This window comes from Poecilia mexicana, unplaced genomic scaffold, assembly GCF_051168715.1.
Source record: "Poecilia mexicana isolate PSO_F unplaced genomic scaffold, ASM5116871v1 scaffold_16, whole genome shotgun sequence".
Classification (NCBI taxonomy): Eukaryota; Metazoa; Chordata; class Actinopteri; order Cyprinodontiformes; family Poeciliidae; genus Poecilia; species Poecilia mexicana.
In genome coordinates, this window is record NW_028263385.1 from 21,825,140 (window position 1) to 21,847,984 (window position 22,845).

Genomic DNA, 22,845 nt, shown 5'->3' on the forward strand with positions numbered 1-22,845 from the left:
ATGTATACACCTCATGTATATGCATGCATACATGTATACCTTGAATGTATCCGTGCATATATCTATCAGACTTCAGTTTGCATATATGTCAAGTGTATATATGTGTGTGTATTCTGCAGTAATGTACACTATATTTATATATGACTGTAACATAGGCATTTACCTATTGACTTATTCTATAAATTTGTTTCTGTTGCATGCAGGTTTGTAAATTGCCTTATAATGCTTAAAACTAATTGAAATAATCATTTTAACTTGGCCCCATGACCCCTAAATGTGCCTGGTTCGACAAGTTCAACCAATCTCTGTCTCGCGGCGTCACATCAGCTGTGAACTCTGTTTGCACATGTCTGCAGTGTTTTTAATGTTTTTAGGAAATCTTTGTAGATGGAAAAGAGGATTATTGGACCGGGTTTTAAAGGGGAATGTAGACAATAAATCAGACAGGAGGTTAAGAGTCAAGCCATGTCCTGTCAGATGTGAAACTGGTTTCTCAACCTAATGCTCAAGGCTTTAAAGTATATTTTAATGTTTCATGTCAGCCTGCTCATCTGACATTCATCTGAACCTTTCACTCCTCACAGCGCAGGTTCTTGGCGCCGAACCTGCATCACTTGGCAGGAAACGGCTACGGTGTGCGTGCTCACATGAGTGTGTGTAATTGCATAGTGTGTGGGATGGATTTGTTCAGGTGGTTTGATTTCACTTCTGCCTCAAAGAAATGGACAAACAAAAAATCCCTCTAGAGCAACTTGTTTAGCCAGAACACATTTTAAACATAAAACAATGGATCAATATTTTAAATGTATTCTAACTCCCTTTTATGTTTTGCATTTGGTGCAACTTAATTTGATACATCATTTCCTATGTATCAAATTAAGAAACCGATACAACCATGTCGTATGGACCATTCAGTTACCATTCTGAGAAACACATCACATATATTTTTTTCTTTGAAGTTTAATGATTGAACTACATCTGCATCACTTATGTCTTCCCAAGGCAGACCATGAAAACGGTAATATGTAACCATTTGCCGTGCTGAGATTCAAGTCTCAAAATGAGTACATTTTTTTTTTTTAAAGATAGCTTAGAAAACCGGTCTCTGTTTACCTTCCAAAAGCAAGTGCTTCAAAAGAGATTCCTCACTGATTACACTTTAAAGCAGGTGATCTGTTATCAGTAATAGATTACATTCCAAAAAAGTAATCTTCCCAGCCTTGTTCACACTATAAATACTTTTGAGCCTCAGGCCTTGTACAGTCTGTAAAGTCTTTCATCTATAAGGCTTTCAGCTGTGTGCTAGCTTTGCCAATGAGAGATGCCGTTAAAGACTTGGCAGCTGGTCTCAAGCCTCCAAGTAAATGGTTCACAGCTGACTTTTATGTGCAGTGGTTTCAAACTTTTTCAAAATGACTTTTGTTGCAGCCAAACGCAATTTTGTGTGATACAGTAACTCAGATCCGAGTCAACGTGTCAGTCGCTTCTCCTTGCCTCTGCGAAATGGGATGATGCTTTGGTCTCTTATTGGAGAAGACAGAGTGTGGGTTTGTTTTCATTGGTGATGACCAGACTCGCGGTACTAGCTGACCTTGCTCAGGGACAACCCCCCCCCCCCCCCCACACACACACACACACATACGTACCTTCCACTTTAACAAGCCAGACCTGTTGTGTTTGTTCTGTGTAAAACTGACAACTAATATAAATCAGGAGGGGGAAGTTATAATAAAGATAATAGAGCTTACTGTGTATATAGGTGTGTGCCTGGGTGTGCAGGGGTGTGGGTATAAAATGAGCAGGGGGGAGTAGCACTTTAATTATTTCCAGCTGAACTACTGAGGAAAAAAAAGTAAAAAAAAAAAAAAAAAAACTCCCCTACCTCCTCTACTCCTTTCTCTTCCACTCTACCCTATAATCCACATTTAAGTTAGACACACAGTTAAAATTTCCATCTCTCTTTTTCGTCCTGGGTGGCCAAATTGTTGGTGCTCGCCTCTATGTGAGTATTATTTTTCTTCCATTTTTTTGTTTTGTTTGTATGTTAATGTATCTGTGGATTGCGGTCTGCCTTTGACTCAAATATGACGCCCTTGATCACTGAACAGAGACTGGAATTGGTTGCATTTTCTTACCCGACATGTGCACCAGCCTTTCAACCAATACTGACATATTTCTGAATACTATTCATTAAAGTTGCAGAGAGAACCTGAAATAGTGCATTTGCACTGTAATGGAAATAAAAAGTATATTAGAGTCTTTATTTAAGATAAATAAACTATATATATATATATATATATATTTTTTTTTTATTTTTTATTTTTTTGAACCCTTTACAACTTTGTCACTTAAGTTGAGGTGCCAATGACAGACTTTAGAAGTGAGGGGCGGGAGTGTTAAACGTAGCAACTGCAATTAAACGGGGAACATAAAGGGGAGAGGAAAATCACTGCAGCTGAAATTAAGCATCGTTTTGGTTTTTATTCATATTAGTTTTTGGTATTTTCTGCCAAACTTAAGTGATAAAACAGAAAATAAAATTATCTACCTGTGATGTTGCGAAGCATTTGAGGTTTTTGTAAATGTCCTATAGAAATAAACTTTGACTTGAATTGTTTTCCCAAGTTCTTTTGGCCAATATAGACAGGCATGGCGTCTAGTGGTTCAAATCAAGATAATTTGTCTGTGGAAGTAGCAGGGTTCAGAGACTGTAGTATTCAGAAGAAATGGAAACATCTTGCTTGGAAACTGACCCTCCCACCTGAAGTGTTTGCTGATTGGATCAAAGAACCGATTTTGTGGATTCGTGCCACACGGTTTATACCACTGTGTCTTAAACGGTGTTTCCCCTTACAGAAAACATAAAAGCTTACTAAAGAGGCTTCCCACGCTACATGATGAGACATTTTCTCCACTAGATATGTATTTTCTCCATAATTTAAAATCTGATTGCATCTAACTAATGTTACTTACTAATTAAAGTATAAAAAAGTGTTAAATACAAATGCACTGCTGCTATTCCTCCCAGTTGACAGCTGTTATCAAAAGGTATACGATAAACTTACAAGTTTGGTTTGCACCCTTGTCTGTTCATTCAGCTGACCACGCAGTGCCCTATGATCATGTTTACAGTGAAATAAGCTAAACAGAAGCAACAATAGGCTACCAACTGTCTGTTTTTTGAAAAGCTTTACATGAGAACCTCTAACCCTGCAAGCAGAACTTTGCCTGCAACTCACTGTTTTCGGTGCGTAGCCATTTCACATTGTTTTTACTTTGGTACATGGCTAAATGTGAACAGATCCATACCAACAAAACGCGATACACAGGCCATGTTTTTGTGGGGCAAAGTGGGTACATGGGAAAATCTATTCTGACCTTGAAAATAATTATGCATGTTTGTAACACTTTTCAGTAGTACAAACACTGACTTTCAAACTTCAAGCCAGGATCCAACCTTGGACTTTGCTTAAGTTATGTGCAAACAAGTATTTGTTCAAAGACAAATGTATGCAAAAAAAAAAAAAAAAAAAAAAAAAAAACATTCAGGATGGAGGAAAAAAAATGAGGCTGCTTTAACTTTGTGCATCACAAAGTTTTAAATCAAATCATCACCTTTCATTACAGTAACTGCAGACACTCCCACATGAATTTTTCCCACATGGAAACCACCAAAATAGTACCAACTTGGCTTTAAAATCTAACACTAATGGCCTGCAATAACTTATCTAACCTGTTTCTTTATTCTTTTTGTTTGTAGTTAGTGCTTCCAATAAAACATATATAATTCCCTTACAGCTATTTCCGAAGTTGTGCTTGGCATTCACCTTCTGTTTGATTTGAAGCTACGAGTCTTGTGTTTTTTCAGTTATTGTTTTTGCTCAATTTTCTCTTCCTCATGATTGCTCACAGTGTAACTACATCTATAGAAATGTTCTCAGTTTGCCATATGGAGAATAAGAGCCTATGTCCTAAAGTAGAAATAAACCTTGGTAGTTCTGCTGATGGATGAAACCAATAAAACAAAATAAGAGCAAGAATTGCCATAAAACATTTTCTGCTTGCAGTTGTGAAGCAGCTGAATTGGTTTGACGCACATTGCTATCAAATTATGTTTACAGTGCTCTGGAGTTGTTAAGTTAGATGCTTTGATATTTAGCTGAAGAACCGCTCAATGAAGCAATGCAGCTGGCAACCTGATGATGTTGAGGTTGCCAGGTTCTCTAAGTCTGAGTGAAAACAGTGTTGCAATGTGTGTGCGTGTGTGTGTGTGTGTGTGTGGGCAAACTTGATGGTTTTACTAATCACCCTTACTCTTTTTCTCCTAATTTTCTCTGTGTCTTTGCTATCTTTCCCCTTCGTATTCTTGGTTCAGATTGGGCACAGGTGTGCAGCCACTAGAAAAAAAAGACTCCTGAAGCCTGTATGGAACATTAAAGGCATGAGAAATGGGGAGGTTTCTTTTAGTTGAGCTTATAGTAACATATACTCTCCACTAACAGAGCAGGACTATATGAGAACTTGCTGACACTTCTAAAGTACATAGAGGGTCTCTATGATGTTTGGGTGGCCTGAAGCGCTTTGCGAGAAGCGAGAGGGTAGTTTGAGTTTGTTTTGAGGAAAGTTGGTCCATGTAATCCTTCCCGGTTTTGCATCAATATGTGAATGTTATTGATGTGCTCTATTTTAAGGTGAAGGCTTTAAGAGCCCTGTCCTCTCTGTGTATGTTTTACTTGCTGCCTCCTTTGTGTGTGTGACCTACCAGCATTCCCCTCTCTGTACAAAGAGAGAGAAAAAAAGCTAAGCTGGCTAACTTTCCCTCCTGTTAATGATTTAGAAAGGGTGTTGGCAGCCTAAATTATTGCCTTCTGAATGGCCCTATTGACAATTTAGCACCAGAAAAGAAAATATTGGGGGACGCAAAGGATCGAGCTAACCTGTGCTACTAAGCTTAGATCAAAGTAAACTGATTTCTAAAAGACAAAATGATGTTCAAAAAAAGTTGTCAAAATTTGAGAATCCTGTTTTTATTTCAGAAAGGATGTAGTTCTTGAGCTGTGTGGTTTTAGATGGAGTTAGACACTAAAGACATCATCAGATTGTTGGAGATCACAATCTGGTGATGCCTCATCAAAAATAACGTGATTGACAAACGGGATACAACTACTGAAACAATATCATCATTGTGTAACCCCTATAATTGGTGTTAATAATCATCTACTTCATAGCAGTATCCTAGAGGCATACTTCCCTGTTTTTATGTAATCTGAATGGCTGTTAACTGCCTTCATTTCAGAGCTAAAATATTTAGACTAGTCAAATATCACTCTGAATATTATGTCCTGAACAGTTATCTGTTTCTTTTTTATTTTTTTTTTATAAAACACAGTTTGAAATGTGTAAAACATTTATTCTCTGTACAGAAAATGGGGTCATTTCTATGATGGTCAACAGCCGCAAATGGCAAAACGCACCGAAAAAACGAAAATGATGCAAAGTTTAAAACACACAAACAGGAAAAAAACAAATGCAAAAACCAACAGTCAACAAAACAAATCCAAACTAAATCCACTGTTTCCACCGAAAATAGAAACAAAAGCAACAAAACAGAAAACACTAATATGAAATACTGTAAACTTGTTTCATAAAACGGATGTTCTCCAGGCCTCTATGGGAAGTCTGGAGTAGGTGATATTGACTAAGTAATTGTATTGCTGTTCCATAATATTTTAAAAAACTGTGTTTGAATGAAGCATAATGCAGCTTTTCTTTCTTCTTCCAACCTCTTTATGGACACCCCATTAAATTGTGACATCCTATCTTTACTGAGGGTCGGATCCCACAGGGTTTGGTGGTCGACTCCTCCTAGTGGTCTGGAGCACTTCCATTTTGTGGACTGAGTTTGCAGTGTTGGCTGTTTTGCTTTGTGCGGCGTTTTCCCTCCTGCTTCTATTTCCTGTGCAGTTGCTGCATTTTATTTTAATTTTTTGCATTTATTTTGCTGATTGCAGCTATTGCTTCTTTTTTCTGTGATTGCAGCATTTTATTTTTTATTTTTTTTATTATTTGGAGCATTTCTTTGTTTTTTTGTGTTTTGGATTTTGCATCTTTCAAGTGATTGAAGTATGTTTCCCCATGTTCAGTGTTCAGTCTTGTCCTGTGAGTGATATAAACCAAAAAGAATGCAATGAAAACCTGGAGTTAATTAAACTCTGATTAGAGTCTTTAATGAACACTTTGCCTCCTTTGGATCTTTTGGATCATCCCCCCTCACCCCATTTGTAAAAACAAACAAATGGATTCTCAGTTTTCTTAAAGATATTGTTAAAGTCTCACCTCCTCTCATTCTCTTGATCCTAACCATGTCTTGTGAGCTGAATGCATTAGGTCCCCAGTTAATGGCAATGAGCTGCTTAAATATTTTCTTTTAAGGCTCTCCCCAGCATGTTTTTCTTCCAGGGAGGACTCAGATGTGTTCAGGTTAACCATGCAAACCCTTAAATCACTTAAGTGATGTATTAGATGGTTCAACTTCTAAGGTGTTCCGAGCGCTGGACTTCTTTGGCCGGTCCACCCGAATGAAAATCATTAGATGAAAAAATCCCCCAGATGAAAGGGCAGAAAGTGAGCCAGTGTAATATGACAGCTAAATTGACAGTATTGGGCAGACTTAGCTGACTGCTCAGAGAGTCTAATGAAAGGTTTCTTTGAGGGGCCATGTCAGCAGGTGAATGGAGGTGAAATATGTAGGCCTCCCTCCTCCTCGTTCTTCTTCTCCCCACCTGTCCTCTGCTTTCTCTCTTCCTCTGAAAAGAAAGCTTGTTTCTACTTTGATAACCAGAGTTATTATCAGCTCCACTGGTGGTCTGAGACCCCTGAATGTGTGAGTCGGGGCCCACCTAAACACTCAAGTCTCTACCTCTCTAGCGTTTTTAATTTGCTCTATTTATCAATGCCTGTCCATCCGTCAGTCTGTCCATGCATTTGTCTAAAACAGTTGTTTCTCCAAAGCTGAGAGACATTTTTAGATGTTCTTAGTGATTTAGAGCAATATTAAAAGGCTTTTCCAAGAGTTGGTAGATTTATTTTATGTTTGCACCTGCTCAAAGAAATAATGTGCCAGATTTAGGAAAACAGATTTGTGTGCGTGTGTGTGTTGATGGATAAACAGTCAACACGCTTTATGATTTCTGAAGATATTTCATGGTATATGTCACTGGGTGTTTTACAAAAGCATAATTTCATTTGTGTATTGAGTAAATGCTGCCATTCACTGTTCAAACTGCAGTTTGAGATGGAAATGGAATCCGACACCGCCGCGCATCGAGCCTCTGGGCGAGAGAGAGACAATATGTTGTTCTAATATGCTAATTTTGAATTACAAATTCAGTGAAAATGAGTGTGTGAGATGATCACACCATTAAAACTTAGCATTAGCAGCATAGTATGCTAATAAGGCCAGATGGGACCATTCCGTTTGTGTAAATTAACTCCCTCTACTTCTTTGTCATTAGACCTGCAAAGGAAATCTTTGACAGGCTTTTGAAAACATTTTGATTTGGGAAAAAAGAAAACACCCTTTCTTGTATGAAATACATATAAAAAAAACTGAGTTTAAAGTGTGTGGCTTTTTGAAGAAATGTAAAATTAAAGGTGTGTATATATATATATATATATATATATATATATATATATATATATATATATATATATATACATATATATATATATGTATATATATATATATATATATATATATATATGTATAATTTTTTTTTTTTTTAATTCAGCAAGTCATGCCTGCTTTAGGACTTTGGACAAGCTATAGTTTTAAGCACTCTTTGTAGTAAAGATTTCAATGCAATGATGGCTGTCCGGATGGTAGCGTTTCACTTTGTGTTGTCCTTTGTTTCAGAAATGTCTGCAAATGCAGAATGAGAACAGCTCCTTTGGGTCTGAGACTGCGGTTCCCAAAAAGCTGAACAGCTTACTTCAACCTCAGGCTCAGTCTGTCCTGCAGGGGAGTTCAAGCAGCTCATGTTAATGAGGGATTGTAGAATAGAGGTGGAGATGGATAGACTAATTGGGGCTTCATCTGCTATAATGGCAGTGCTGCTCTGGTCTGTCGTGATGAAGAAAGAGCTGAGCCAGAAATTGAAGGTCTTGATTTAGTGGTCAGTCTCCCTTCAGAGCGTCATCCATGCTATGAATCTTGACCAAAAGAAAACGTTTCTGGTTATAGGTTGTTGAAATGAGTTTCCTCCACAGCGTGGAAAAGCAGAGCCTTAGAAAGTTGCCAAGAAGCTTCAGTCACCACAGCTGATCATGATGCCTTCTGGACATTTCCCTTAGGATGTTTTCAACAAATGTCCCACTATGAGGAAGACCCCCGGATCTACCGGACGTGCTATGTAGGTGGCCTTGGAATGACTTTGCATCCCACAGCATGAGCTGGAACGTGTCTCAGGAGAGTGGGATGTCTGGGTTTTTTCCTGGACCTGCATTTACCATAATTAATACACCAAGCCCTCTGTTCTATCTTATGACCTGCTAAAAGCAGTGTATTTTGTGCCATAACTACCATAACCAGTACATTTTAATCTCTACTTTGGTCAATAGAGTCTAACCATAGGTTACATTTTGTACTAATGGAAAGTTTGTTAAATATAAAATACAATAATATAAAAACCTGAAATAAGCATTTTGAACAGTAAGCTTCTTTCCACAGTTATTGAGAAAAACATTATTAATCATTTGTATTGGGGTGCTGTGGTGGCACGGGGTTACCGCATAAGGAGGTCTTAGTCCTCGACGCAGCTGTCGCAGGTTCAAATCCCGGCGTGGTGACCTGCACTGCATGTCTTTCCTCTCTCTCATTGCTCTCAGACTTTCCTGTCTGAGCACTTTCAAATAAAGGCCACGAGAGCCAAAAAGATAAAATTATCTGTTTTTATTCCTTGTAAAAGTGAGTATATATTTTACAATTGAGTCTTTTTTGGGATACTGCCTTCTCATCAACTTTTCTTAATGCTATTCAATTACATAAAGATAATTTTGCATAATGCAAACTATTCTAACCATTACCAACCACAGAGTGACAGAAAACTAATATTAGCCAATCAATAAAATACATGAATTTCACATGGAAAATACTGAAACTACCGAAACGCAAAACAAACTACTTTCTGAGTCCAACATTAATCTTTAGCCAAACTCAGAATTGGTTTTCCACCACTGTCCCCAGGCATGTTCCAACTCTCTGGCTCTGTAATCCAGTGCATATTCTCAGATTCTGAACCCAGCAGCAAGCTTTGTTTTTGGGCCTCAATCCAGGTCTGCTCTTGGGAGGTCTAAAAGCTTTTCCAAACCCTTCTTGTCTTGTTTTCTTGTGTGAGAGGATTTTTACCATTTTTTTTTTCTTGTTTTGGTTTTAAGTCTAATTGTCTCAATCCCAGAGACAATTAGAGGTTGTAACACAGCAGTTCAAAGTACAGAACATCAAAATGTGGCTTCAGAAACTTATTGCTTCTTATGTGAGTGGGTAGATTTGGAGCAGAAATGTTAAAAGAAAAGAAAAAAACATTTAATGAGAAAGTAGACTGCTTAAGTTGAAATGCGTTTACAGGACATTTTGTGTCTAACTCAACTTTAAAAGAGAAAAAATAAGGTTGTTCAAGATATGAGGTGTTCTTCATCATGAAGTCTATCACCATGTCATTGTTCCAAAGTAATTGTTGATCACTGTCATTAATAAACAAGGTTATTCCATGTAAAACAAAAACTAGAATACATAAAGTGTAAAGTGTAACGAAGTGAGTGCATAAAGCAACAAACATGGCCCTTAGTATCAATCATCTACAGATACTACCTAAATTGTATAGTCATGTATACCGATTTGTAAAGTAATGCAAAACAAAATGTCCAATTGAAGTTGTTTTAACAAGGCAGGAAATTAAGCAGATTGACTTTAGCCTGTTTGTAACCATTGAAGTGCATCAATTACTTTAAGGAGTTCCCAAATAAATATATATTGGGAGTTTAATCAAGTAAGAAGGATAAAGATGGGCAAAATTATACATGTATTAGCAAAATCTTGGCAAAACACAAAAGCTGTCATGAAACAAGCGGCTGAGAGGTTCGTTAGTGCAACAATACAAGTCCAGTATTAGCAGATTTGGTGACGGATAAAGTCAAACTAGCAAAATAACTTGACTCCTTAACCTTGAGGGACCTTGTCAGTATAGATTTACATTTTTTTATCACCAATTTAAAATTTTATGTAGCAATAATTCAAAGATTACCAATTGTTTCTTTTAATTTTCTTGTAAACTCTTTTGTTCCCATCTACAGCTAGAAGGAGGCTTCTTTTTCACTTTAAACAGGGCAATTAGTGTTTCGTAAAACTTTAATGGAAACATTTGAACAGATAACTAAAAGCATTACTTTTAGGTACAAGATAATGTTGGAGATTAGACAATAAAAAAAATATATGATTATGATGTAGCATTCTAACAACTCATTTTATGACAGCTCTTATGTTATGTAAATTAATTTGCTTCATTAAAAATGATTGATTAATTTATTTTAAATTCTAAAATTTCAATCTCTCAAAATTAGTTTTGTAGTACATGTGACAGATTTGGTGCAGATAAACGGATAAACAAAACAGACTATAAAAAGGGGAATGTTTTTCATTTGAACCAAGCACCAAATCATTTATCATTTAACTGTAAAGTTAGACTTCAAAGTTCATTTTTTAATGTAGTAACAAAACATGGTGAATTAATAAAATGTAATTTCTTGGGTCAGCTCTTCAAAACTCGTATTGTTTCGGTACCAGATGTTTCTTGGGTACCACTTCTCATTTCTGAGGCAAAACATTTCTCTTATTTTTGGTGCACATATTTGAATGAAATGTTTATCTTCTTAAACAACCTATTAACAAAACAGTTGACATAAAAATCACTGCATTGCGTTAAAGTTGACAGCTGTTCAAGGTTTAAATTACACCTACTGCACTTGCTCACCTTTTATCTCCACACACACAACCCCCAGCAGCTAATAGTTGTCAGCATGAAAGTCAGTGTCTGAGCTAAGCCCCATGATGTCATTTCCTTCATAAACAAGTCCAGCTTCCTCTTCAAGGCCCAAATCTTCAGCTTTTCCCATGTGAGCACACCCGTGGGAATTTGCTGAATTTGTTTCATTTTCCTCCCATCCTCCCACACACTGTTTTAGTTGCTATTGTTTTTTTTTTTTCCCCCACAGTTTCTAGAGACTAGATTCACTTCTTTTTGGTATGTGATGAGACACGACAACAGGCTGATGGTGTACAGCTAAACCATACGGACAGGTTTAGCCAGACACATTTTCACAAGATTTGCTTGATTATCCTGTTTTAAAGGCTCAGACTAAGCAACATGAACTCACTTTTTGGACGTTTTTTCTTTTGAGCAACCATTGCTCCCAAAGGTGGGGTTGTAGAGTCATTATCCTCGAAGTATGTAAAATTCAAGAAGATTGAGCAAACACTCTTAAAAGCTTCTGTAAGGTTTTAAAAGTGGAGGTATATTAAGTTTTTTCCAGGCACATACTGGCATTTTACCCCACAAACAAGTAACTATGAAAACCTTCAATTATTATAAATATGCAGTATATATCAAAAACCAAGAAATTTGACTTTGCATCATAGCTGCATCTGACACCTTGAAACTGGCCTCTGTCCCTTTAGGCACCTCCTACTCTTTTCGACAATGCCCCTTCAGCACGTCATCACAACAACCGTTCTAAGAAGAGTTGTAGTTTGCACAATAAACTCGGCAGACTCTCAGTTCCACTAGGTGCTTGTTAATCGCTGCTGCCGCTAGTTTGGTGTATTTGTGTGGAGAAGACGTGGGGAGGGGTGGCCTATGAGGTGGAAGCTCAGCTGGAGACTAGAGCTCCAAATCGGTGCTTTAAATAGGTGGCGCAATGTATGAGCAGGTGTTAAAAGGCCTGCCACGGGAGATTCAAGGATTTCTCAAAGAAGCATGAAAGAATCAAAGCAACACTCCAGGTATGTTTGATGAGGGAATGACATTATAACATGAAATGAGCTCAGTCAGTTTTGCGTAATACCTCCCTTTTAACTTCCCTGCAACAATTCCATTTATTCAGTGCAATCAGATGCATGATGAGGTTTAAAGCTGCTGGCAGAGGTAAAGCAGTCCCCTCCTTGCAGCCATTCTCATGAAAGGTTGATACGGGATAGGAGTTTGGAACTGCTACACCCAAGTGTTTTAACAGTTTTCCACCACATGTGTTATCAGCTGAGCCATGAATGTGGGAAAGCCCCGCAGGCAGAATGACATCATGCCCTGTTTAAAACTGGATGTTTTAAAACACTGAGGGTGTAACTGGGAGGGTGGTAGGAAACGGGAGAAATTGCTGAAAACAACAGAAACTAGTGAAGACAAACAAAAATAAGGACACTCCCTTCATTTTGTTACTCTGTTCTCTGGCTTTCATCTGCCATAATTAGGGAATTAAATTGCAATCTCAGCAATTTATTAAATGAAAATAAGGCAGGAAGCCTTTTAAAATAAGTATTATCAGATGGGGATATTCAAAGCTCCAAAAGTCATACAAAATAATAGCTGCTTGTGGCTGATATTGTCTCACTGCAAACTTCTTGAATGAATGGAAGTCTGAATAAAGTTCTGCGATTTTCTTGACATTTCCATACCTGAGCTTTTTGTATGCTTCCATTGATATTGTGGTGGTTTGTCAATGATGAAGAGATCCAAGCCATTCAGGTCTGAAGGCCTTGTAAAAATCAATCACATCTTTAGCTCTTTCCACAGATTATCTGGACAGACTGGGCCACTTCAAAACATCATTATTTCCAGTGAGAAGAAACATACTGTTGGAGGTTTTATAATGTTGGGCTTAACTATTTGGATACCTATTGCCTCATCCATAGTCATTTAAAAGACTTGGGCAGAGCACGCTCAACCGCTGATATGTGACTGTGGCCTTCGTTTTAACCACTGTAACCCTGAGAGGAACTGCAGAAAGAAGAAGTTCTTTGTTTAAAATGTGGTTAGATTGGTAAATTCTGAATTTTCACTCTGTACAAAAAAAAAATAAAAAAAAATAGTTTTTTTTTTATCTAAGTGTAACAGGCTGAAAACAAAGTATGTACATAATAATGGAACCACAACAGACCTCTAGGCCCGCTCAAGGTTGTCAAACAAAAGGCTCCAAGCTGGGCAGCGTAAAAATGATGTCCAACCACTTTATAGACTCGGCTTTTTGTTAACTGTTAACCTGTCAAGATTGTGTCAGAGACCTTTGCTAGACTTGGTAGGAAATACAGCTAACAAGGACACACGCTGTGTCCCAAGAGTTACTTGATGGACCATTTCTGTGATAGTTTGAAAGACAGAGGATACGTTCTTGTGACTTTAATATCCTTATTCTACTGCTCTCTATGAGCACTACCTTCTAGATACAAGGAATACCAGAGATAAGTGAATAATTAGGAGAATCTGATATAGAAAATGTCACAACTGAAAATGTTTCTTGCAATGTTAGAACACCAAAGCAAAGTGCTATATTGCCCCATGATGTTTCTTTTGAGACATGTGATCTGAACTAGAATAAAAGTAGGTCTTTTTTTCTTTTTTTTTTCTTTTTTTTTTTTTGCAATGTCGTGTAATTGTAGGGGAACACTCACGAAAGTAGCAAAGATGTTCTCTTGGGTACTTTGTACAAAAGCAAATGGTGACGGAGGGACACAAACAATTTGTTAGCTGTGTTAACCATTAGCCGCTAATTGACATCATAGCTAAATAGTTCTTGGACTGAATTGTATAGCACTTTTCTAGTCCAACTGACCAATCATAGCTCTTTACAGTAGAGTCACACTCGCATACCAATTGGTAGTCAACTTGGGCTTAAGTGTCTTACCAAGGGGCGCATAGACCTGTCAAAGGAGGAAACTGAAATTGAGCTTTCTTTGCTCGATAAGTCCAGACTGGATGACACAACACTTATTCCAGACTCTAACATACGGTGCATGATTATGCCAACTATGAGCAAATTTGATTTCATTTTCTCTAAGTCAATTCAAATCTATTCGGAGACGCATAACAAGCGGCTAATGATATTAAACAGGAAAAGAAAAAAAAATCTTTATGGAAGAATATCATCACTGTAGTCAACACTATGACCAATGCCCTGACTGGAACTGCCATGACTACCACTGACATCATCATTGTCTCCCTGAGCTCATTAGAGCAGATTGAAATGTCAAAGATTTACACACCTGCAGAGATGAGATTATTCTTTCTTTTCTTTTCATGCAACTGACAGAAGTGGGGAGCAGAAAAGTGTAAATGGCGTGATCTGGTGGCATCGTTCGAATAATTTTTAGCAGCTTTCCCCAAGTTAAAAATCTGTTGACATCATTCACACACTGCAGAACAATGACTGTCATGCCAAAACCGCAGACGTAAAATTGACATGCGTCTAGACGGGAGAAAGCATTTGACAGGGATGGAAATCGTTGGCTCGTCAACGGGAGTCATCAGCTGTTTGGCGGTCTGGAAATGAACAAGAGAGGGATTTTATTTTAGCAGAGTGTCAGAGACATGGGAGACATGGTCTGTGAGCTGCGACGCTAAGGGTTCAAACGTTCTTCATGAAATACTGTCACAGATCTCTGTGTGATGTTCTGAGAGCAAATCACTTAATATGTTCCTGGAGCAACACTTCTTTCACCCTGTAGGGGAAATGACATCATTTTTACCCTGTCGCAGTGGAAATGTTCAAATAGGCAATACCCTTTAGAAATTCTTAAGATTTAGAACTTAAAAGGTGTTTTCCCGCTTTGTAATCTTAAAGCCATGCAAGCAAGACTCCAAATGAATGAGTTAATACTATCACATATAGATGGGTATAGAACATTTGAACTGGCATGTTGAAAATGACGGTGTGGTGGGAAATCATGATCACTGTGTTAAAAAAATGTGCATCTGTTAGATGTCTGAGGTTTTCTACAGACATTAGTTATGTGTGTATTTGTTTATTTAGACATCATTCTACTATGGAGAGCATCCTTCAAAAGCCAATGACATATTAATGCGCACACGGAACATGGCAAAGTGGTGAGGATTTTACAGATAACTGAGCAAGATGGCTTCCGCTTGTATGCGTCTGTTCACACAGGTTGTGGTGTCCTCACCTGACTCACTGCAACTGGCTGTTCATTTCTGTCACATCCCATGAGTTATGTTTGTTCAATGTTGCACAGTGTGCTTGACATGCATCTGATTCTTTCCAGGAATTAGTGGGGTCATGGACAGCTTTTGGATTCTTTTTAAGCCATCAAACAACTCATACTGTGAGAGACATAGTTAAACTGAGAGCCTCTTTTCAAAGTTCAAAGTTATTTGGACACGTTCTCTACGATTCTGACTATTTTTGGGCCATCTTACATGACGGCGTTTGGCTAATCAGACTAGAGCAGGGGACTTCATATCCAGCAGGGCTGGTGACCAAAACTTCTGTGCGTCTCTGTTTCAATACACCTGAGTGTGCAAGCATTTTTTTTTTTACTGATTATTAAAAGCTGCCATCTATTCACTGTAATAAAACCTTGACAAAGTGGTAAAAAATACATAAATAAGCAAATCAATTTATTAGCACATTTTCATATTTATCAAAATGTGGAAGAAAGAAAATTAAATTTCTCTCATCGATGGCATCAGTAGTTATTTGAAAGTCCATGAAGTCTCTTCTTGTATGGATTTTACCAGCCTGAAAATCTGACACAGCATGAATCATTCAGAATCAGTGCAGGGAACCACAGACATAAGAGTAGTCGTTGGATGCCAAATACCAGCAGTATACAGCCCATGCTGAGACTGAGTCAGCCCTTGAAAGAGTGATGGGATCCCAGCATGAGTAATGAAAATTTGATGCCTCACGTGTTCCCTATATGCAGCACTCTTTAGATGGCTCCCCTGGCACAGTGCTTGGTCTGTGATTCATCTGAGTCATGCTAATGCCTATGAAAAAGACCCTGCATTGTTGTTTCTATAGTGGGTGAATCAATGTGCTAACTGAATCATCAGGCAAACAAAGCATGTGCATCATTATTTTTACAAACTTAGACACCAAGTTGGAGGGATGTGTGAGCTCACTCTAAATTAATTCATTATTGCACTGTTTCCTGCAAAGGCAATGATAAAAGGTCTGATGGCATCAAACTGGAAATCTGTCTCTCCTCTGCATTATAATCATCACATAATCATACTCTAAGACAGATTGAAAGAAAACTATGAATAATTCTTCAGGGGATAGCATTACTTGGACAAAAATAAATATAAATTAATCACTAGATTATTTGCAGTGGGTACTTACTAGCCTGGTAAAAAACTAGCTCCTTGTACTACACTTTGCTTTGTACAGAGGGTCTGGGCCCTCGGCTACTGAGAAACGATTGCTTCCTGGAGGCATGGACTGTGTTGAGATTTTATTATATTTTATCCAACCATAGTGTTCAACGCTATGAAGCTTACCGGAAATTGCCTGCATTGTAAACAACCATCTTCCACTGCGAAAACAAAAGTGCAGAGCCCAACTATGATTTATAGAGCTTTGGAGTTGACGTCACAGGATATGACGTTTTCGTCGCTCGGCGCCATGTCTGGGGTCCACAGACCAAAACAAACTATTCAGAACACCGGTGTTTTCATTGTGTTACCAACCGCAGTAAAGTTGTTTTCAAGTTGGATACTGGATAAACCGAGCTCCACGGAGTAAGAGACGTTCAGCTCAAGGTTGATCCGATTTATGAACGCTAATTTCGGCCAGCTGTTCTTAAGTCTCTCCACAAGCGCTCGGAGTTTCACATTGCTGCTGTCAATTTCCGAACACTCCTGTGCATAAATGCTTTGTCTTGTGACCAACTGATACCAAAAAGTGGACATTCATGCTATTACACGAGGCATACTATCTTCTATTAAAATTTTAAGTCATATTCAATAATTTTAATATTAAATGTTTTCTTCAGTAGCTTCCAAATTGTGTCCCATTAACTCAATCTGCTTGAAATTGTTCTACTAGATTGTATAGATGAGGCACACTCACCTTTATTACATTTGAACACCTTTTATATATTTTTTAGCTATTTCTGCAGTCAAAATTTTTTATTTTTCTTAGCTTGTAGGCCATGTAACCTATTAACTCAAAATCTGTGTACAATTATTCTATTAAACTATAGATTAGGCATATTTTTATTCCATTTTGACCCTTTTTAACCAGAATTATATTTAAAAAAAAAGAAAATTCATAAAATGTATTACCTCAGAAGATCATCACTTGTTACCCGTAATGTTCAATTGCATAAAATTCTAGGCCAGGATCTATGTCATTACATGTTCACTTACCTGAAATATGTTAAATACAACAAATATTTATTAAAGTGTGGTCTATTTCATAAAATTTGTCACCTTTATTGTTTAATTACACATTAAATGTTTAAAGATGGGCTCTTTCATCTGGTTTGTGTCATGATGTGGCGGTGGACACAAATGCAGCAGGCAGTGGACTTACTTTATGTGGATGTAGAAACAAGGCTGATCTAACAATAAGAACTAAGGAACACAGAGCAAGAGAAACTAGAAGATCTAAACAAAGAAATAACCCAACTAGAATGACACAGAAAGATACAGACTCAGACATGGAACAATAACTGAACCTATGGTGATCAAATTAAGAAATAAACATTACTAGAAACCCTGCAGGGAGGCTGAAATAAGAAATAACTAGAAGGATAAAATAGAATAGTCATTAAAGAAGGCTTGACATGGACTCAGACAAACAAGGAAAAGCAATAATATTATTCTAACTACACTAAATACCATGAACCACTTAAGTGAATTGAAACACAAAGTTAATAAAATGAAAAGCAAAACAAACCCAAAAACCCAGTGTCTTGACAGATGTCTGATTATATAATTGTTTACTTTAATCACATAAAATATTTATTTAAAAATATAATCTCATTACATGTATGTTTATTACCTGAATATTTAAATATCAAATTGTTACTTAAAATGTGATTCTTTTCTTCACGTTTACATGCAACTTGAAGTGCTTGAATCAAACGATTCATGAATGTTTAATACATTAAATTATTAAATGAGAGAACAGCCACTTCCAACTGTATTTCAACACAAATGGTTCCTGTTCCTCTTCAGAGTCTGCAGCCTTGCTGAGCTCCTCTCCTGGGGTTCCTTCCTCCTCAGCCTCTCCAACTTGCTCCTCTTCTGTTGCCTCTGCTACTGTGTTTTCATTATTTACCTCTTCTGGGGTAAATAATGAAATCAGTCTCAGTAACCTGTTGATGGTTTTGCTGTATCGCCTCTGTAATTGACGCCCATGTCGGTCCGATGTTGTGGCGTTTACCTCAGTGACCCACATTCAGCACTGGACCCCAGTCAGGATTGAGCTCATCCATTTCATACGTCGGTTTGCCTTTAAGAGGACATATCAGAACACATCGCTATTAAAGCTGTACATTTGATAACACTAGTAAAATAGTTTACTTCACAATAATGTAATAACCTCGATGTCCACTGACAAAACTCGGACTATGCTACATAAACAATATTAGCCCGAGCTAAACAACAGAAACTGAACGTAAGAACACTCGGACAAAATCATAGAACAACATTGTGACACAAAACCAACAAAGCAAATTTAGACACTCACCAGAAAGGAAATGTCTGGAGGAAACTTGTAGGTATCTGGGGATTTTGGAGAACGTGATATCAAGACGTGTCACCGCTGATACCAGGACATTCGTCTTCTTTTCGTTAGCACCGATAGCTTAGCCTCCTCACGTTGTTTCCAAGCAGGATAATAGTGAAACCAAAGTCCGTCTTATATCCTTTTACCGTTTCAGTCGTGTGATCGGACATTACAGACAATAACGTAGCAAGTTCGTACCATAGCTAAATTATTTTAAGTAACTTGGATTGAAAAAATCTGCGAGACTGTTTTTTTTATACTGCGAGACTGTTGTCTATGGACCCCTAAGATGGCGCTGATACCCCTCCGACTAGAGCAGTGACGTCACGCTCCAAAGCTCTATACTACCTAGTAGTCCTAATATTTGGGGTTTATTGAAAGCAATTTTTTTTGTCCTGCTGCCAAGCCCACAACTTGAGGGACTTGGATTGGCCACACATTGACCACATGGGAGAACTTGCATGGCTCTGGGAGACTAGCACCAAGTAATTCACTTGGTGAAAAATATGACCAAATTGGATACAGTTGTCCCGCTGAGGGAAAAAAAGTAATTTTTATAGATGCTATAGTACAACAGTTCTCAACGCCCGACACCCTGCATGTTCTAAGTTTCCAAGCTACCACTCACCTGACTTATGCAAATGGGTGATAAACAGGCTTCTGCTGAGGAGGTTTTGCAATAATTAAAGAATAACCTTTTTCTGATTCACTTGAAACGGAGAAACACAAAAATATGACAATGGACCCTGGGGACCAGGGTTGAGAATCACTGCTATAGAGTTGTTCTTAGTTTGAGATCATAGAACATCTGAACATCTGTTCTAACAAACACAAATTAAGCTAGATGAGCAAGACAATTTATTTTTCTGTCTCTGTAGCATCTTTTCAATGCTTGAAAGAGTCTAATCACAGTCTAGCATCCACTACAACGGATTTACACAGACATGCCGCCGATAAACCTGTCTTGTGCCCTGTGGAACGTCGACCCTTCCTTGTTTACCCAGTTGCCATAAAAACACAATCAGCCACCAGTCAACAATGAATGACTCCAAACAAACTGGATTATTGCTCTAATTAAGCTGTAATAAGCGATTATTAAATGGCCACAGGCCTCGTTAGGTGGTTCATTAAGCCATTTTATCTTTTTACTCCTTCATTAAGTCTCCTTTCTTCTCTCCTTTCTTCTCAGGGAGCGTGGGAGTACCGAGGTCTGGGAGATCACGACCCTAATTCTTTCCAAGACAGACGGTTTAATTAACACTGTAGGAATCCTCTCCAACTCCAGACCTCTGCAAAAGGAATTTACTCAGGAATTACACCACACAGGTAAGGCATTGCTCTCTAATGTGCATTTTCAGTAGCAATATATGCTAATTACCTCCGTAGGTTAAAGCAACTGTGTTTCCCGGTCTCATGTGGTAATTAGTTGTTAAAGTGAAGTATGAAAAAAAAACATCAAAATGTTTTTTAATATGTTGCCTATTATTTAGCAGCATTTATTAAGGTAAGGGCTGATAATAAACCTTGATGGCCTTTAATGAGAACATGTTTTTATGGATGAGAACTGACGACAGTGAAATATTTCAAGATGATGAGCTCTGATTAACACTAGAAGTGATAACACTCTTCATTTAATCACACTGACAAGAGACAGGATCGCTAACTGTTGCTAGGTGCCCTTTGCAAACTGTTCTAACTTTAACAGTTTTGAAATGGTACCAGCCACATTGTGTGGGTAGTTTGCACTTTGAGACTGGAAATAGTGACCTACTAATGTTATGAACCTGCTTCTCACAGTTAAAAGGGAGGGAATAAAACATGTTTGCAGAGATGGAGAAGCTTTGCAGATACATAAAGCCAAAATTAATACTTGTTTCCGTCCCCCACCCACCCAACTGTTATGGAGCTGTATGAACATCACTGACGATAGACTTTATAAACTTTAATTATTTTTTGCAATAAAAATTCCTGACAGTTCAATTTAAAAAAAAGAAGGGAAAAAACACAACAAAAAACTTTGTGCCAAAAAGTAAAAAAAAAAAAATGTTTTTTTTTTTTTTTTTTAAACATCTGCATGTTTTTAGAGTCTGTTGTGTATAGGGGATTTCCTACTTTGGTTGGAAGATTCAGAAGGGAACTTATCATACATGAGCTGCCTCAGAGGTTCTCATGCTGGTAAACAACACCTGACGGTCTATTTGCTGTTGGTAATTCAGCAGTATAGCATGCTGTACCCCTGGGGATCTTTCAAGACAGCTGTCCTAGCTTCCTTTTGAGACGGCTGTTTGTCATCAATGAGAGCAAATAGTTTTGTTCCTTATGTTTGATAACTTGACAGTGGGTTTGAAAGACAACAGACTTGTAAAATGAACAATACTTGTGTATAAAAATGTCAAAGTATACAAGATTATGATTTGGTTTGAATTGTGTTAAAGGGAAACGCGAAGCCCAATAAAATACATATTAATTGTGGTATTTTGATCTGCTGAGCATGCTGTTAAAAAAATGCTAAAATCAAGGCAGAATAAACCTATTATGTCCCTTTGTGAAGTTGGAATATGGATAAGAAAGAAGTTGCATATAAAGTATATGCCCTACTCAGTTTTATGAAACACTTTCTATATATTGTGACTTGCAATAAATGTTTAATTTGTCTTTTATTTTTCTTTTTACCCATGCCCTATCTTTGGTATATTACTAATACTATGTGAAGAAAATGGTTGCCTACATGTGCAAGGGCATATTTGCTTCACTTAAACTACATTTTAGGATAGTATGCTAATTGTGTAGTTGACTTGATGAGATCCAGACTGCATCCAAAATTAAAGTATGCACCCCAGATTGATGTACTAAAGATACATTACATTTCTAAGACCTATAACCGGTGTGGATTTTATGTGTGCATGTGTGTGAGCATATGCGTAGAAATAATTGTGTTGAGGAGGTGTATGTTAAGTTTGTTTACGTGGGGGTGCATGGGTGTCATAGTGGCAAGAATGGTGGAAGACTCACAACCCAAGAGCAGCAAAGGAAAGGTGGACTCAAAACCAAAAAGCTGCAACAGCCCAAGGCAATCATGTGTGCTGCACAGGGGTAGGCTGTCAGCCAAGCAAAGAAGCAGCAGCTCGCAGGCCAAAAGAGGCACAGGGTGAGTTGGTGGGCGCTGACCCTGCCGCACTCCCATCTCCATGTCAAACCCGGGACCCTCACCAACCGCCGGCGGCAAAACAGTCCAACAGTGGCGATCCCCATAGAGCCTGCAACGTGGTGTGCAGGCACCAGCTCACCACTGGAACTTGGCAAGGAGGATGCATAACCACCCTTCCTGGTCAACTAGCCCCAGGGGGTCCAGATGGATCAGCGTCCACCAGAGTCCTTTGCGGCCCCTGAGCCCCATGATGTTGGGAGCCCACTACTTTGGACGAGCATCCACACAAAAGGTTGCTGCCCCCTGCTACCTCTCAAATGCTGCTGTCAGAGATTCCCGTAACCCTAGCTAACAGTTAACTAGCATAGGAACTGAGCCCTTCGAGCCCAGCCCCTCCATCCCAGAGTGTTTGCATGTGTTGTCCAAAAATAGGTTTGGTTAGGCTATGATTAACTACTAATATATGCTGAAGGCATTTATTAACAAAAGTTTGCTTAAATAAATTAGTTACTGTCCACAAAGGCAGACACCATGTGAAAAGAATGACAGCATAAAAATACAGCTATGAAAAATACATCTGTTCTCAAAATGAAAGGAGATTTATTTATTTATTTTAAAGTAAGTCATTAAAACACATAATAACTTTAGACTTCTGTATCAAGTGTTGCTTTTGAAAGTCACTCAAAACATCTCTCAACGTGGCTCATGTGTATAATATGGAGGAACTGGCATGGGGTAACAGTGTGTATTTGCACACATATGATCACGTTTTTGTTTATATTGTGGTTGTCTGGATCTGGCTGGGGCGACAGATGTTCATAGCAGCAACAAGCACAGCCCCAGTGTTCAAATTAGATCACTCGTGTGAGTATTTTTGTGTGTAGGTAGCATGTTCA

At 38.1% G+C, this 22,845-nt stretch overlaps 2 long non-coding RNA genes across 5 annotated transcripts in view; one reads left to right on the top strand and one right to left on the bottom strand.

The window, feature by feature from the left end:
* LOC106925896 (uncharacterized) overlaps positions 1-22,845 on the top strand; it is a 120,337-nt gene that overhangs the window by 41,679 nt on the left and 55,813 nt on the right. For 3 of the 4 annotated variants that reach the window (XR_015765565.1, XR_015765566.1, XR_015765564.1), the window contains one exon: positions 19,991-20,127. This is a non-coding gene — a long non-coding RNA (uncharacterized LOC106925896). Of the gene's footprint in view, positions 1-11,768; positions 12,056-19,990; positions 20,128-22,845 lie in introns of those variants that run through there. The other variant, XR_015765563.1, reaches the window with a different exon arrangement.
* On the bottom strand, positions 17,994-19,132 carry LOC148155080 (uncharacterized). The gene is made up of 2 exons (XR_015765680.1): positions 18,763-19,132; positions 17,994-18,525 (listed from the first exon to the last, which is right to left on the bottom strand). It is a non-coding gene; the product is annotated as an uncharacterized LOC148155080 (long non-coding RNA).